Source organism: Acomys russatus, chromosome 21 (genome assembly GCF_903995435.1).
Source record: "Acomys russatus chromosome 21, mAcoRus1.1, whole genome shotgun sequence".
NCBI lineage: Eukaryota > Metazoa > Chordata > Mammalia > Rodentia > Muridae > Acomys > Acomys russatus.
In genome coordinates, this window is record NC_067157.1 from 13,478,368 (window position 1) to 13,492,282 (window position 13,915).

At 41.3% G+C, this 13,915-nt stretch overlaps 1 long non-coding RNA gene across 1 annotated transcript in view; it reads left to right on the plus strand.

Annotated features, from left to right (window-relative positions):
- LOC127205133 (uncharacterized) overlaps positions 1 to 8,932 on the plus strand; it is an 11,749-nt gene extending 2,817 nt beyond the window's left edge. Inside the window, exon 2 of the long non-coding RNA XR_007832590.1 lies at positions 8,755 to 8,932. This is a non-coding gene — a long non-coding RNA (uncharacterized LOC127205133). The remainder of the gene's footprint in view (positions 1 to 8,754) is intronic.
- Positions 8,933 to 13,915: the final 4,983 nt, after the last annotated feature.

A 13,915-nucleotide genomic window follows, 5' to 3' on the forward strand; every position in this document is an offset into this window, starting at 1 on the left:
CAAATTCACCTTGTACTGCCATTGGCACATGCCATGCATCACCATTTCCAGCAGGGCGGAAGGGTGGCTGAGCCTCAGCTTTGCTCTATGCACCTGATTTTGTATGGACTGCTTGATTCTGAGGAATATGTGTTGGAGACTGCTCTCACAGCACTCACTATCAAAAGAGAAAATGTGCTCATTTCTAAGCAGTCAAGTACATCCACTGACAACCATCCTGCCGCATGTTTGTAGCGTAAAGCCCTCAAATCTTTATTTTTTTCCCAAATCTCCTCAATTAAGCCCAGCCAATGAGCATGGAGTGACCCCCCCCCCACAACCTCTCCCTGCCATCCTCTCACCCAACCCTGCACCCTCTCTCCTCCTCCTGTCAGGACGCCCCACCTCAAGTGAATTCATAATAACAGAGATGCACAAAGTGAAGGGAGGGGAGATATTTCTGGAATTTGTTTCTCAGAAATCTGATCTTGACAGGTGGAATAATGCTCTGTCTCATTAGCTAAGAAGTCGTCTAGATTAGAATTGCAGAAGCAGAAATGAGCCCAAATCCTGCCAGATTCTCCTTGGCTTGTTTCTCCTGCAAGAGCAAAGATGAGGGGGGAAAAATCAGTTAAAAAAAGAAAAAGGCAGTAAAAATCAAAATACAAATTAGCAAACAAGATTAGAAAGTTTTGATTCCAATGACTAATTCTGTGGTTTCAGTTACTGAAAGAAAAGAGCAAGTGGCCAACATTGTGTGGGGCCCTGTGGTTATTTCAATCCTGTGGGCTGAAACTCGGCCATCAAGTTCATCTGATTGTACCAACTTCTACCTAGAATTCCAAAAGTCCAATGGCTGATCTCAGAGTGCTGTAAGGTCAAGACTAGCCTGAGCTACGTAACAAGACCCACTCTTAAAGAAAACAACAGAGGGGGCAGAAAATAGCTTTCAAGTAGAAAACAGAGAAAACATAACTTCATTAGATTTGTACAATGTCTCTGTATTCCTTAAGAGGTCTCTCAAGTAACTTCATTGTCTACTGATGTTTTATTATCATCTAGTGATTTGCCCTTCAGAATTACAGAAAACTAACATAGAAGGAGATAATGAAATGAGCTGTAACTTAGGATGAACTTAAATCTTATATCGGTTTCAGTTATTTTCATATGCCCAGGACTTTCACACCAAAAGTTATCCAAGAAAGTGGTAGGGTTTCAGATATCACTTTCTGTGGTTTCTATCAAGCAAGATTTAAATGAACAAAATGCTGTTTTGCAAATGTTAGTCTCTTGACAGCCAGAAATAATCACTTGTATTCAAAAGAGAGAATCCATGGGATACAATTCTGCCTGTGAAAATTCAATGTGTCTTTTTTTTTTCTTTTCTTTTCTTTTTTTTTTTTTTTTTATCAACAACTCATTCTAGGTGTCTGATCAAACCAGCAATTAAACCATTTAAGCACTGTAGAGATAAAATCAGATTAAAATCAAATTATGGCACCATGTCAAATATTTCCCCAAAGAAAAACAAGAAGAAAGCCAATAATCTTTTTTCTTAGATACCAGAGTCTTCAAGTTATAAGATAAATACCATTTAACAAGTCCTAGCTCAAAGAGACGGTGCTTGTTTTCATCTATCCTGTGGCCTCGCTGTGCCCTTAAGCTATGCTGTTGCTTCCTTCCACTCCTGAAGTGTGCTGTACGTGCTACTTATGTAGAAGCATGTCCTACATGAAACCATGACCCGTTATTATAGTAAAGTTCTCCATCCCTATGGGTCAGGAGCAGCATCTTTCTTATTTACTTCAGCTTCCCAGTATCTGGCACAAATATGCTCAATAATTTTTAATGAATTGGTAGATTATTAAACAAATTCTAAGAGTTTTACTCACCACTCTATAGAAGTGGCTTTTGGTCAGTGTCATCAATAACTTCCATTGCTATGTCTAGCTGTCAATTTTCAATCATTTTATTTTTTCCATCCAGTGTTGATGTTGGCCCTCCACCTTCGTTGGTCACTAGTTGTAATAATTTTTCTGTCTTCTCTTCATCACAGCATCCAAGTTCAAATAATACTCTTCTCTGTAGCTTTAAATGACATTTATACCTGCCTCACCCCACCTCCCTCCCATGCACACCCTCTGACCCAAACAGGTTCTGCTTACATTTGTCCCTGTGACAAATTGATAGTATTCCTACCCACAATCCCATTTCAAGCAAATTGACCCCAGAGGCACGAAAATGACATCTATTTCCTTCAACCTCCACTGCTCCATCCCCCTTTCCATTGGTAGACCCTGTCTAAGAACAAGCAGGTAAGGAAATAGTAGTTTGCAAGTTTCCCATCTCCTGGTAGAGAAGACACTTTAGATGACAGAGTATAAATAGGTACCCATAGGCATTATATAGCACTGCCGCTTAATCAGACTCCCTCTTTCTGCTTATATAACTGAGGTTTGTTTTTGTCTTTGTTTTTTACTTTGACAAAATATTCCTCATGGACAACTTAAAGAAGGAAAGATTTAGGAATACAGTTCCTGAGTTTCAGTCCATCATGGCATGGGGGCGGGCGTGGGGGAGTATGACAGGTGGCAGAAAAGAGGAGCCTGTACCAGTAAGATTTCTTCTTATCTCCCATTTATCCCTTCTAGGCCCCCAGCCTGTAGGATGTTGCTGCTCCTGCTCATTCAAGTCTTCTCCCATAGCTCATCATCTTAGAGGCATCATCACAGGTACCCAGTGGTATGGCTCAGTAATTTCCCAGGTCCTTCTCAGGTACACAGCTGAGACTGACCGTTCCAAGGTGGCTCTGTCATCTCAACAACCAAAATGCCTCATTAAATTGAGCATTGTCTTGTTCTTAAGTGTGCATCCAGTAGTGTGCTGAGATCAATTTCTTAATGCAAATCAGATCATGTCACTTCTATGTTAAAATAAAGCTACACAATCATATGTCTGCAGACTTAAGGACAAAGTACTGACTTTGATGATGGTAAAAATGCTTAATTTAAATATGTATAGTTTCATTTCCCAAATCATTTTCATGTATACTGGTATATTTAATTTAATTTTTATAATACCTCTTGATCTTGAATATGATGCCATTCCAACTTCTTATGTAGTCTCTCTCTCTCTCTCTCTCTCTCTCTCTCTCTCTCTCTCTCTCTCTCTCTCTCACACACACACACACACACACACACACACACACACACATACACACACACACACATACACACACACACACCGAGAGAGAGGAGAGAGAGAGAGAGAGAGAGAGAGAGAGAGAGAGAGAGAGAGTTGGTTCCTGCAGTTTCAGTTACTGGGAGTCAAATACTACCCACTGGAAGATTCCCAGATAAACAACTCATATGTCCTAAATTGCATCCTATTCTGAGCAATGTGATGAAATCATGTACCATGTTGCTCTGCCCAGGCCCATGACTTTATCCAGTGAATCCATTCCTTCCGTGCTAAACACCTATTGCTCAGTTCACACATAGAAACCTCAGTTATTCACACAACTGCAGGACTATTGCAGTGCAGGTTTTCAAGGAAGCCTTCAAGCAGCTAAGATTGAAAATGACATCTAATTAAGTGGAAAACAAAGTAATGAGTCAGAGAAAGATTTGACAGAGTAGGATATCCCCAACTTACACAAGAACAGAGAGGAAAGAGATGTAGAAAGGTAACAGAGACAGAGAGAGGTGAAGAAGAGGGGAGAGAGAGTAGAGAGAAAGCAAGGCAGAGTGAGAAGAGGCAATTTTACCAGGAGAATTTTACAGAGACAAATTGAAAAGAAAATATGCTAAATGCAGACAAAACAACCCAGAGACCAAGAAGGAGCCAGAAGATTAGAACAGATTGCTGGAGTTAGTTCAAGGCCAAGCAGAGCAATTCAGTCAGATGCTCAGAGAAACCAATTTGAATCAGTCAGCTTGGCGAAGAGTTTGAGCCAGAACAGCTGAGTTGAACCAACCAGCCAGACTCCAGAAAGAACTAGAAAGGGTGAGCTTATTCAGCGGTAAGTCTCAGAGGCTGAAAATACTTTAGGCCTAGATTAGACTATACAGAGGCTAGAAGCTTCCAGGACTAGGCCTCTGCTAGGCAAAGGCAGTAAGCATCTGAGACGACAATTACAGCAAGTGACTAAAGATGAATTTACAGAAATATATACTTTCCTGATATTAGTCCTTTTAAAATATAGTATAATACTAATTTCTATGATCTTGTATTTTATTAAGTATTATTGTAGCCTAGAGGTGATTGAAAGTATGTGGAAAGGTGTGTTGTTCATATGTGAATATTGTGTCATTTTATGTGAGACTTGAGATCTGTAGACTTCTGTATATAAAGGGATCCTTGTAATAGGACTGTGGTAGAGAAAGTGGCTCTTTTCCATTGGTTCTAACAAAAAAAGAGCTTAGTGCTGGCCTGGATTCCCTGTTTTTCCTAATTCCCCATTTTCCATGAACAATCCACAATTCCTTCTTTAACTATCTTGGTTTTGGGCACACCCAGTAAGCCTCACTAAAAGCAGGTAAAAGTGATATTACAATGAAAATTCAGGTGACTTTTACAAAAAGAAGAAGGACTCTGGGCTACAATTACAACTTATGTCTATTATATTGTAAAATCCTCAGGATTCTGATGAAAATTTAATAATGCATTTAAAGCTACATGGTAGTAAATAGCATTGATAAGTGAATGATTACAAAGGTATTTTTTAATTGAGAAAAATCACTATATGTTGTCTTATGAGACTTGTGTTTTCTATTTCCAAACCTTTCCAGAGTGTCTCTTGTGTGTAATTTAGCATGTCTAGAAATATTTTCTTAACTATGGAGTGGTAAATTACATTAAAAATTTCCCCCACTATGTTTCCCCACTGCCATCTGACAACTGTGAGTGGGGTGAACCAAGTGTTGGGGCCAACAAAATGACCTACCATAGACGTGTTTACCGTCGAAAGAAGAAAGTGATAATTCTTGTCACTAGCTGCAAAACTATTTAATACCTGTGGTAGTTTGAAAAGGAATGGTCCCCATAGGCTCATAGATTTAAATGCTTGGTCACAAGGGAATGGCATTGTTTGAAAGGTATGACCTATAAGAAGAGTGGCTTTGTTGGGGTTCCTGTGGCTTTGGAGAAAGTGTGTCACCTTGGGTGGGCTTTGAGTTTCAGAAGTCCAAGCTAAGCCCACTAGTTCTCTCTTCTTTCTGCTTCCTATGGCCCAGGATGTAGCACTCTCAGCTCCTCCAGTACAGTGTCTATCTCTAATATAAAATTAATTCCTGGTAGGGTGCTGCATTCTTGTCAGGGTTTTTGTTTTGGTTTGGCTTGGTTTGGGGGGTTTTGTTTTTTGTTTGTTTGTTTGTTTGTTTGTTTTACATAACTGGCTGTTTCAATATTACCTCAAGAGCTCAAAAATATAGAATTTTCAGTCTTGCCTCTGTGTTGTTAAACTGGACTCATGAATTTTTTAGTTTCATAATTCTTGTTGTCTTTAGCTCTTTTCTACTCTTTAATTTGGAACATGTAAATTTTCTTTAGGTTACTATAATTTATAACCTATCAAAAACTATATATTTACAACCCAAAGGAGATCATGGTTTTAAAAATATATAACCACAAATCCTGGTAAAGATTTTTGTCACTAAAGCATAAGAAGAAAAAGAAAAAAAACACATTCATTAATATATTTTATGTGCATTCTTGAAAGGAATGGCACTTCATTTGACAAGAATTATGATTTTCATAACACATTAATGACACATCTTTTTTATTTTCTCAAAGTCAGATATCGAGCCATAATTTTGCAACTGTCACTAACACCCAACTCAGAATAAGAGGAAAAAATATTACTGATGTACCCACAGAGCAGCACATTGCTCAACCTTCATCAATGAGGCTGCTTCTTACGACTGGATAGTGTGTAGACAGTGAGAGACTTTGGAGCACTCAGCCCTAAATGAGATGTCATTACCAAATCCTTCTTGTCAATGGTCAGGAATCTATGTAGAAGTGGAGGCAGAAAGAGAGTAGGAGCCAGAAGTGGTGGATACCTCCCAGGAAACAGTATCATCCCGAGATGACTGATGCATAGATAAACTCATACAGACTGTGTCTGCATGCACAAGACTTAAGAGAGCTTCAAACCAGGCAGAATTTTAGCGTTGAGAAGAGAAGTTGACACACAAATCCAACCCCTAACTAAAAAGCTATTTGCAACTAATACCTGCTGGGAAAAATCAGTTTTCTACGGTGGAGAGTCTTTGGGTTATCAACCACACTTCAGGGCAGGCCCCATACCCAACACCAAGTAGAACTAAATGATGTGTGTGTGTGCGCGCGCGCACGCACACACACACAGGATCATTTTTTGTTTTGTTTTGGGGTTCTTTTTTACTAATTTTCTTTTTTATTATTAGTTTTGCTTTTTGCTTTTATTTATTTATTATTTTTTCAGGGTGGGTATTGCTGTTTTTCCTGCTTTGTTTTGTTTTGGTTTTGGTTTTTTTAAGAGAAGAAGAGAAAAAAAAATGAAGTTGGGTGGGTAGTGAGCTGGGAAGAATCTGAGAGGCATTAGCAAAGGAAAAAATATAATCAAAATATATGAAATTTTTTTCAATGAATATGTGTCTATGTGTGGGTATGTGCACACTAGTGCAGGTACATGGGTGCAAAGCACAGAAGGGTAGGTATCTCCAGAGCTGGAGTTGGAGACAGTTGTAAGCTAACTGATACAGATGCTGGGAACTCAACTCAAGTGGTCCTCAAGAAAAATCCATGCTCTTATAACTATGAAGCCATCTCTGTAGCCACAGGACCTTCAAAACTATGATGCTCTTACCATCTGTCCTCAACTAAATCTCTATCACATCTACCATGTCTGTTCCCTTCTACGAAGAAATTCTTTACAGATCACTACATATTCGATAAAGCTCTTGAGTTTATGAAGCAATGGTAATCTTAATTTTTCTCTGGGAAAATTTTATTTAGATCACTTTGGTTGACGTTTTAGATGTTAAACTCCCTTGGCTGAAATGAGATCACCTTGTCCACATGGGAACCCTGAGTTCTGAGGAGACATTCTCCCTACCATAGACACGCATGCCTTTAAAGGCTGATCACTCAGCCGCCTCTCTACCTGTAATAATGTGCTCTGTGTTCATCAGAGAACAGTTAACTTCAGCATGTCATGGGCTTCTTAAGGAGGGATTCTGAGAAAACTGAAGTAAGAAGTAAATGCATTTCCTTCACACACATGAATGAAAATATGCAACACATACCAAAACAAATAAATAAACAAACAAATAAATAAATAAATAAAAAGACTTGACTGTCAAATAGTAAGTATTCTAAAAACATTTGGAGCAAATGATTAATTCAGATATACTAAGAACAATCTCTATTTTTCATTTAAATGTATTTTTAATACATTAACTTTACATCCTTACCATAGCCCCTTAAGAACAATCTCTTAACATAAAATAAATTCTAACTGTAAGAAAAAATGGAGATGATTCCTGCTTTACATAACAGCATAATAGGGGAGGGGTATTTCATCCACTAAAAAAGGGTTGTTTTTGCTGGTCAGTTTAAAGTAGAATGGATATTCCAAATTATTAAGATGCCTGCTTGTTAATTTTATCAGATAATATTTAGCCACTGCTATATAATGAAGGACATGGTACTTAGATATTTAGTGTCTTCTTTAGAAAATAAGAGCAATACTTTTTTTTAACACTTTACTTTTATTGTTTTACATTTCCTGTGATCATGAAGTTGGTTAAGCCTTTTAAAGCAGAGGTGAGTTTCGAGGCCCCTCTATCCCCTTGGCCAAACCTCCCCCCTGTCAGGACCCATATGAATACATACACAGGATTTTGCTTCATTCACAAAGCGATGTCCTCAGCATTGTCTTCACCTGAGCTTTGACAGAGAAGCAAATCAGTTACATCCCCACATCTAGGAGCTCCCACCCTAGCCAAGGAGCGAGACATGGAGGGGATACTTAGTAAGCTGCAGAAAGTATAGTGAGTGTGAGAGGAGTGTGAGGGTATAATGCTGGGGCGTGGATGAGGATAACTGCCTCCATCCCACAAAACAGTGTAGATAAGGAGAGGAAGGTGAAGTTTGTTGCCATAGCAACCTAGATAGTCCTGATACCTTCTGAGCTCTAAAGCAGGGTAGAGCCAGGGGTGGGCCTGGTTACAGCTTAGATGGGAGAGAGATGGAAAGAGCAGCCATGTGTATAAGGCAAGGGAAAGAATTAGTACAACGGTAAAACAAGCAGGGTCAGCTTGCGATGGATATCTCAAGATGGTTTGAGGAAAGGTAAATATGAGGAAGGAACATGAAGGGGGAGAAAAAGGAGGAGAGTGGGTTTGGAAGTGAGGTGAAACCCATTTTAACAGGGCTTCAAATGTTACCTGCGGGTAGCTCCATTTACCAGTTAGACTGCATTTTAGAAATTCCCCTCCAGAATCAGGGTGGGAGGGAATTAACAGGGAGGGAATTTGAAGTGTGTGTTTGTTTTGTTTTTTAATGGGCTAGATTATCTCCATACTATAAAGATAGTAACTCCTAAGCAAGGAATTACCAGTGGGAATACAGGCCGAGTAGGTTTGGAATTTGAGGTAATGGCCAATTTGAGGTACCGGAATCACAGGAAGCTGTCAGGGTTCCACTTGGCTCGAGAAATAAAAGTATGTGGGATGGGCAGGAACAGAAGATGCTGGGTTACTTGTTTGTTCGATGGTTTGTTTTTTTCAGTGCCAAGTTTAGATGTCTGTGAACTCACTGGAGAAGGGCCCATCGGATGAGAGGTGTGATGCAGATTGATCAAAACGCTGGGCACTGAAGACACCGATCTGGGAAACCGTCCACGGCCAAGTGGGAAGCGAAGACGTGAGAGATGATGAGCTCGGTCTGGAAAGTTGTCTAGAGGGAAGGAAGATGGCCTGAGAACAGAACGCATGAAAAGCTAGCATCCAAGGAAGGGTAAGGAAAGCCCACCCAGGGAGGAGAAATGGGGACAGGCTGAGAGAAAGGTGAGGACTAAGCCGTGTGCTCAAGCAACAAGGGATTCCTTAGTGGTCGCAGTCAGAGAAATGTCCAGGAGTATACGGGCAGCAGTGTGCTGAGAATCTAGAATAATGCATTAGGGCAGAATTAGGGAATGGAGGGCTTAGAAGGCGAACAATGAAGTTCAGTTATGATAGGAGAAAATATATGTTTTCTGCAGATCTAGTTGCACTGGTGAAGCACTTGTCTGACATGTATCTTGGATGCTTGTGTGTGTGCTTCCCATGATCTGTGACCAGCTGCATTGTGTCAGCTGTAGCAGTCATAGAAAGGTGCTGAAGCCCAGAAGGACTTAATACCCACACCTTGATGCTGTTCCTGCTGCTCCTCAACTTCCACCAGAGTCTTTGTAAAGATCTGGGTTCATAAAAAAGGATCGAAGAAAATACATGTGGGACAAATAAAATGGAAATTACCCTTTAAAAAAAGTTTACCTTTAAAAAATATATATTTTACTAATTTATTCATATTACATCTCAATTGTTATCCCATTCCTCCCTCCCATTTTCCCCTTATTCCCCTCCCCTATGACTGTTCCTGAGGGGGACCTCCCCTCACCCCCATATATGTTCATATGGTATCAAGTCTCTTCTTAGTAGCCTGCTATCCTTCCTCTGAGTGCCATCAGGCCTCCCCATCCAGGGGATGTGGTCAAATGTGGGGCACCTGAGTTTGTGTGAAAGTCAGTCTCCACTCTCCACTCAACTGTGGAGAATGTCCTGTCCATTGGCTAGATCTGGGTAGGGGTTCGCAGTTTACTGCACGTATTGTCCTTGGCTGGTGCCATAGTTTGAGCAGGACCCCTGGGCCCAGATCTGCCCATCATAATGTTCTACTTGTAAGTTTCTAGGACCCTCTGGATCCTTCTATTTCCCCATTTTCCCTTGCTTCTCTCACCTAGAGTCCCAATAGAAAATCTTCCCCTCTTTCCCACTTTCCTGGTAAGTGAAGACTTTCATGGGACAGGCCCCTTGGACTAGTTTGTGGGATACATTTTATTGAATGCAATGGAACACACCTGTACTCCCAGAGTTTGCGAGGCTGAGGCAAGTAGGTCTCTAGTTTGAAACTGGGCTGGGCTATATAATGAAACCCTGTCCCACCCACCCATACCTCAAAAAAGTGTGTGTGTGTGTGTGTGTGTGTGTGTGTGTGTGTGTGTGTGTGTGTGTGCACGTGCACGCCTTCTACTTCTACATAGAAAAATTTGTTGAACTACTATATATTTAAAGCTTTATAGGAGTGAAGTAATAAAAGGAAAAAGTCTTAAGCAGATAGAATAGAGGATTCTAAGGATATATACAGAAAAGATTTATCTTAAGTGGGCAAAAATATCTTCTCTTGAGAGTGGGGCCAAAGTCTTGGGTGAGCAGAAATGCAAATGCTTTGCTGGGTAGGAGAAAGGCAATAGAGGGCCACCTTTGGGTCACCAATTTCTATGTGCAATAGTCTGAGTTATCTTAGGAAAAAGACTAATCTGGCAGGTCCCTGGATTTCAAACCCTGGTGATAGGAAGATGGGAGGAGACCTTGTGACTAGAGGTTGATAATTGAAATGCACTTCCCCAAGAAGAGAACCTCCCACCCCCACAAGTCATCCCCAAACACCTACTTTGTTGTGAACTAATTGACCAAAGATGACACTCCACGAGGACACACTGAAGGGCCAGAAGGCTCGGCGGAGGAGAAAGTGGCTACTGCCTCATAGAGAGTTCAGGCCCTAGAGCTTGTTGGTCAGGTCTCCAAAGATGAGTCCCAAGTTAGTGAATTATGAAAGTGAGAAAGCTTTTAAAGAGGCGTGTTTAGCTCATCATGTCACTTACAGAGCAGCACTGAGTGTGACATTTCATTTTAGAGGACAAGGCTTGCACAAAGAGAAATAGCAGCAGTCCTCTGTGCAAAGATTGGGAGGGATGGGAGGGAGGGGACATTACCGCTCCAGGGGGCCTGGAAGGAGGGAGGCATATAGAGCTGGCTAAGGAATTGGTTATGTTCCCTTTGGGATCTGCTGGCCACCATCCCTCTTTCTCTCCCATCTTTCTGCCTTTGAGAAAGTCCTATCCACATACCCATCTCATAATTGTATTTGGGAGCATGGAAATTGTCTGGCTTCACAACTTCAGGGATAGAAAAAAAAAATCTGCCCGGTAATGGACTGCTCAAGCCTTTCTCTTAGAGTTTTAGGGTGCACTCACTGGAGACAACTCCATGAAGAAAGCCAAGCCCTCTTGGGGGCCTCCCCTTGGTATGTGAGTGGGACTAGGAGGAGAGGATGGAGGGGTCTGCATCTGCGATCAGGCTGTATGTCCTTGCTTTGTACCTTAAAAATATCAGTTAAATTCCTGTCTTTTGTCTTCATTGTTTTATTCCACAAAAGTCATATTATTTCCTATCGGCCTATTTTTTGGCTGTGGGTCTCTGTATCTGTTTCCATAGAGTACTGGATGAATCCTCTCAGAAGACAGTTATGCTGGGCTCCTTCCTATCTGCAAGCACAGCAGAGTATGACTAAGTGGAGGGGTTGGCTTCTCCCATGCACTGGGTCTCAAGTTAAGCCAGTCATTATTTTGCCATTCCCTCAACCTCTGTTCCATTTTTATCCCTATACTTCTTATAGGCAAGAGAAACTATGGGTCCCCTCCCTCCACTGGAAGAATGGCCTGGTTACAGGAGGTGGTGACTTCAAGCTCCTTAATCTACGTCGCTAGAAGTTTCAGCTAGGGTCACCGCTATAGGCTCCTGGAAGCCTCCCCTATCCCAGAGATGCCCCTCCCCACTGATGTCTTTCTTCTGCCCCCCCCCCCAACTACTTCGACCTGGCTCTCCCCACACTCGATCCCGATCCCCGTTACCACCACCACCCCCTTCCCCACCCAGTTTCCTCCCTCCATCTACTCCAGATGTCTATTTTATCATTTCCTCTTCTGAGTGCGATTCCAGCTAGGCATGTGTCCCTTTCTTCCCTCACAGATCCACGTGCATCCTTCCCAAAGCTGCATGCTCTGTCAAAGAGGACACCTTCCCTGAATAAAGGAAGATCAATCTTCAGTCCAGGGTAGAACCAGTAGCTGCGCTCCCTGGCTAGAATGTCCAAAAAAGCCCTCAAGGTCCTCCAGAGATTTAGGGACCTTCACTCTATCAAACTTGCTCAAGGGTATTCATGTTTCTAAAAAAAGAGAGAAAGTTGAAGCCTTCCTATAAGGATGTGCATTCCAGGTATAGTGTCAGTGAGAAACAGTGAGCTGGTCTATGGGAAATGGCAAGGATTGAGAAAGCAACTTTTCAAAATGGTTTTTGAAACCCCTGTCATATTTTGTGCCTCTGGGTGTTGTAGCACTTAAGCTGGGAGCACACGTATCCCCGCATTTATTTTGTTACTGAGCTGCACGTCACTGGTGTTGGAATTGAATTCTATCTGTGTATGTCTTGAGAGACAGTGCGGTATGATGTAACACCTACTGACTGTGGACTTGGACTCATTAACCAGCTCTGTGACTTCAAGGAAGGCCCACGTAGGGCTGATCAGGCTGATGAGCCTGCGACCAAACCAACTACAGCACACGGCCATAAATTATTCTCCAGGGCCGTGATTTTATCATCCTCTTATTCCCGTTGAGTAGCTGGTTTTATTTGTTCTTCCTACAATGCTTCTTACTATTTGTTTATAATCTCCTTTTGTCCCCAGGCAAGCTCTTCTTAAAGCCTTTTTCTTTGTGTCTGTTTTACCTCTTACAATTTCTCATTCTTGTCTTTTCTAACCCCCATCCCACCAAAATTATTCCTGCAGTAAAAAAATCAAAATGTCTGTGGAGATTCTGTCTAAAGTTTTTAGCAAATACTTTAGAAAGAAATAGATTCCGGCCTAAGAACACAGCTTAGTTGGCAGAGAGGCTGCCTAGCATGAGTGAGGTTTGTTTTGCATTTAACACCCTAGAGGTCACCACTCAAACCTTCAGGCTGAGGCCATGTTGAATTGTCATGTGTTGGATTAGACCAAGTGCCCGCTGAACAGTCACTCAGAAAGCTCATATTTGAGTAAATTCTCTGCCATTTGCCCTAGGAAAAAGCTGTCCTCACAGATACGCAATCCTTTTTGCTGGAAAACTAGTCTTTTCATAGGAACAGGTTTTTATATGGTTTCTACATCTACCATAGCACCTTGCCATTAAACAGCTATGATGATATGGACTATTCCGTTTGCATTCTACATGGCTTAGAGAATGCCAGACTTCCTAGCAGAAAGGCCACCTCTGTGTAGTGGCAGCTTCTGGCTGCCATGGAGATTCAAGCCTTGGGCAGATCATTGATCAAATTTTACAGAATTCTTGAAATCTCTCCTCAATTATTTTGAAAGCCTAGAAGCTGATATTTCATATCTAAATCTTTCTAGGTTATAAGAGTGAAACTAATGGGTGAAACAAATAAAACAACCCAAGCATGCACACACATGTACAAAAACTGTGTTACTAATTTTAACAACAGCTAAGGCTACAGTAAGTTTTAAACCCACTGTCTCTGTCTCATCTTGTGATTTCTTTATGTATAAGTTTAGCCTTTGGACCAGCAGCACGATTACTGAATGGGTGGGAGTGTATTCCTGTAGAACTGAGGACTTGAGTTCAATTCCTATAGCTTATAAGGTGGCAGTACACACAGTAATTAAACAACAACAACAACAACAAAAAAAAAAGAACAAGTAAATAAACAGCCTGAAATAAAAAAGAAAGCCTGTGGCAAGGGTGGACAAGGGGAATGGAACCAACTAATGTCTCACATGCTTTCTGGAATAAATTCTAGTCCACTGGCTAGAGTTGACCTTGTCCCAGGCTAACCCCGGACAGCTGTCATTC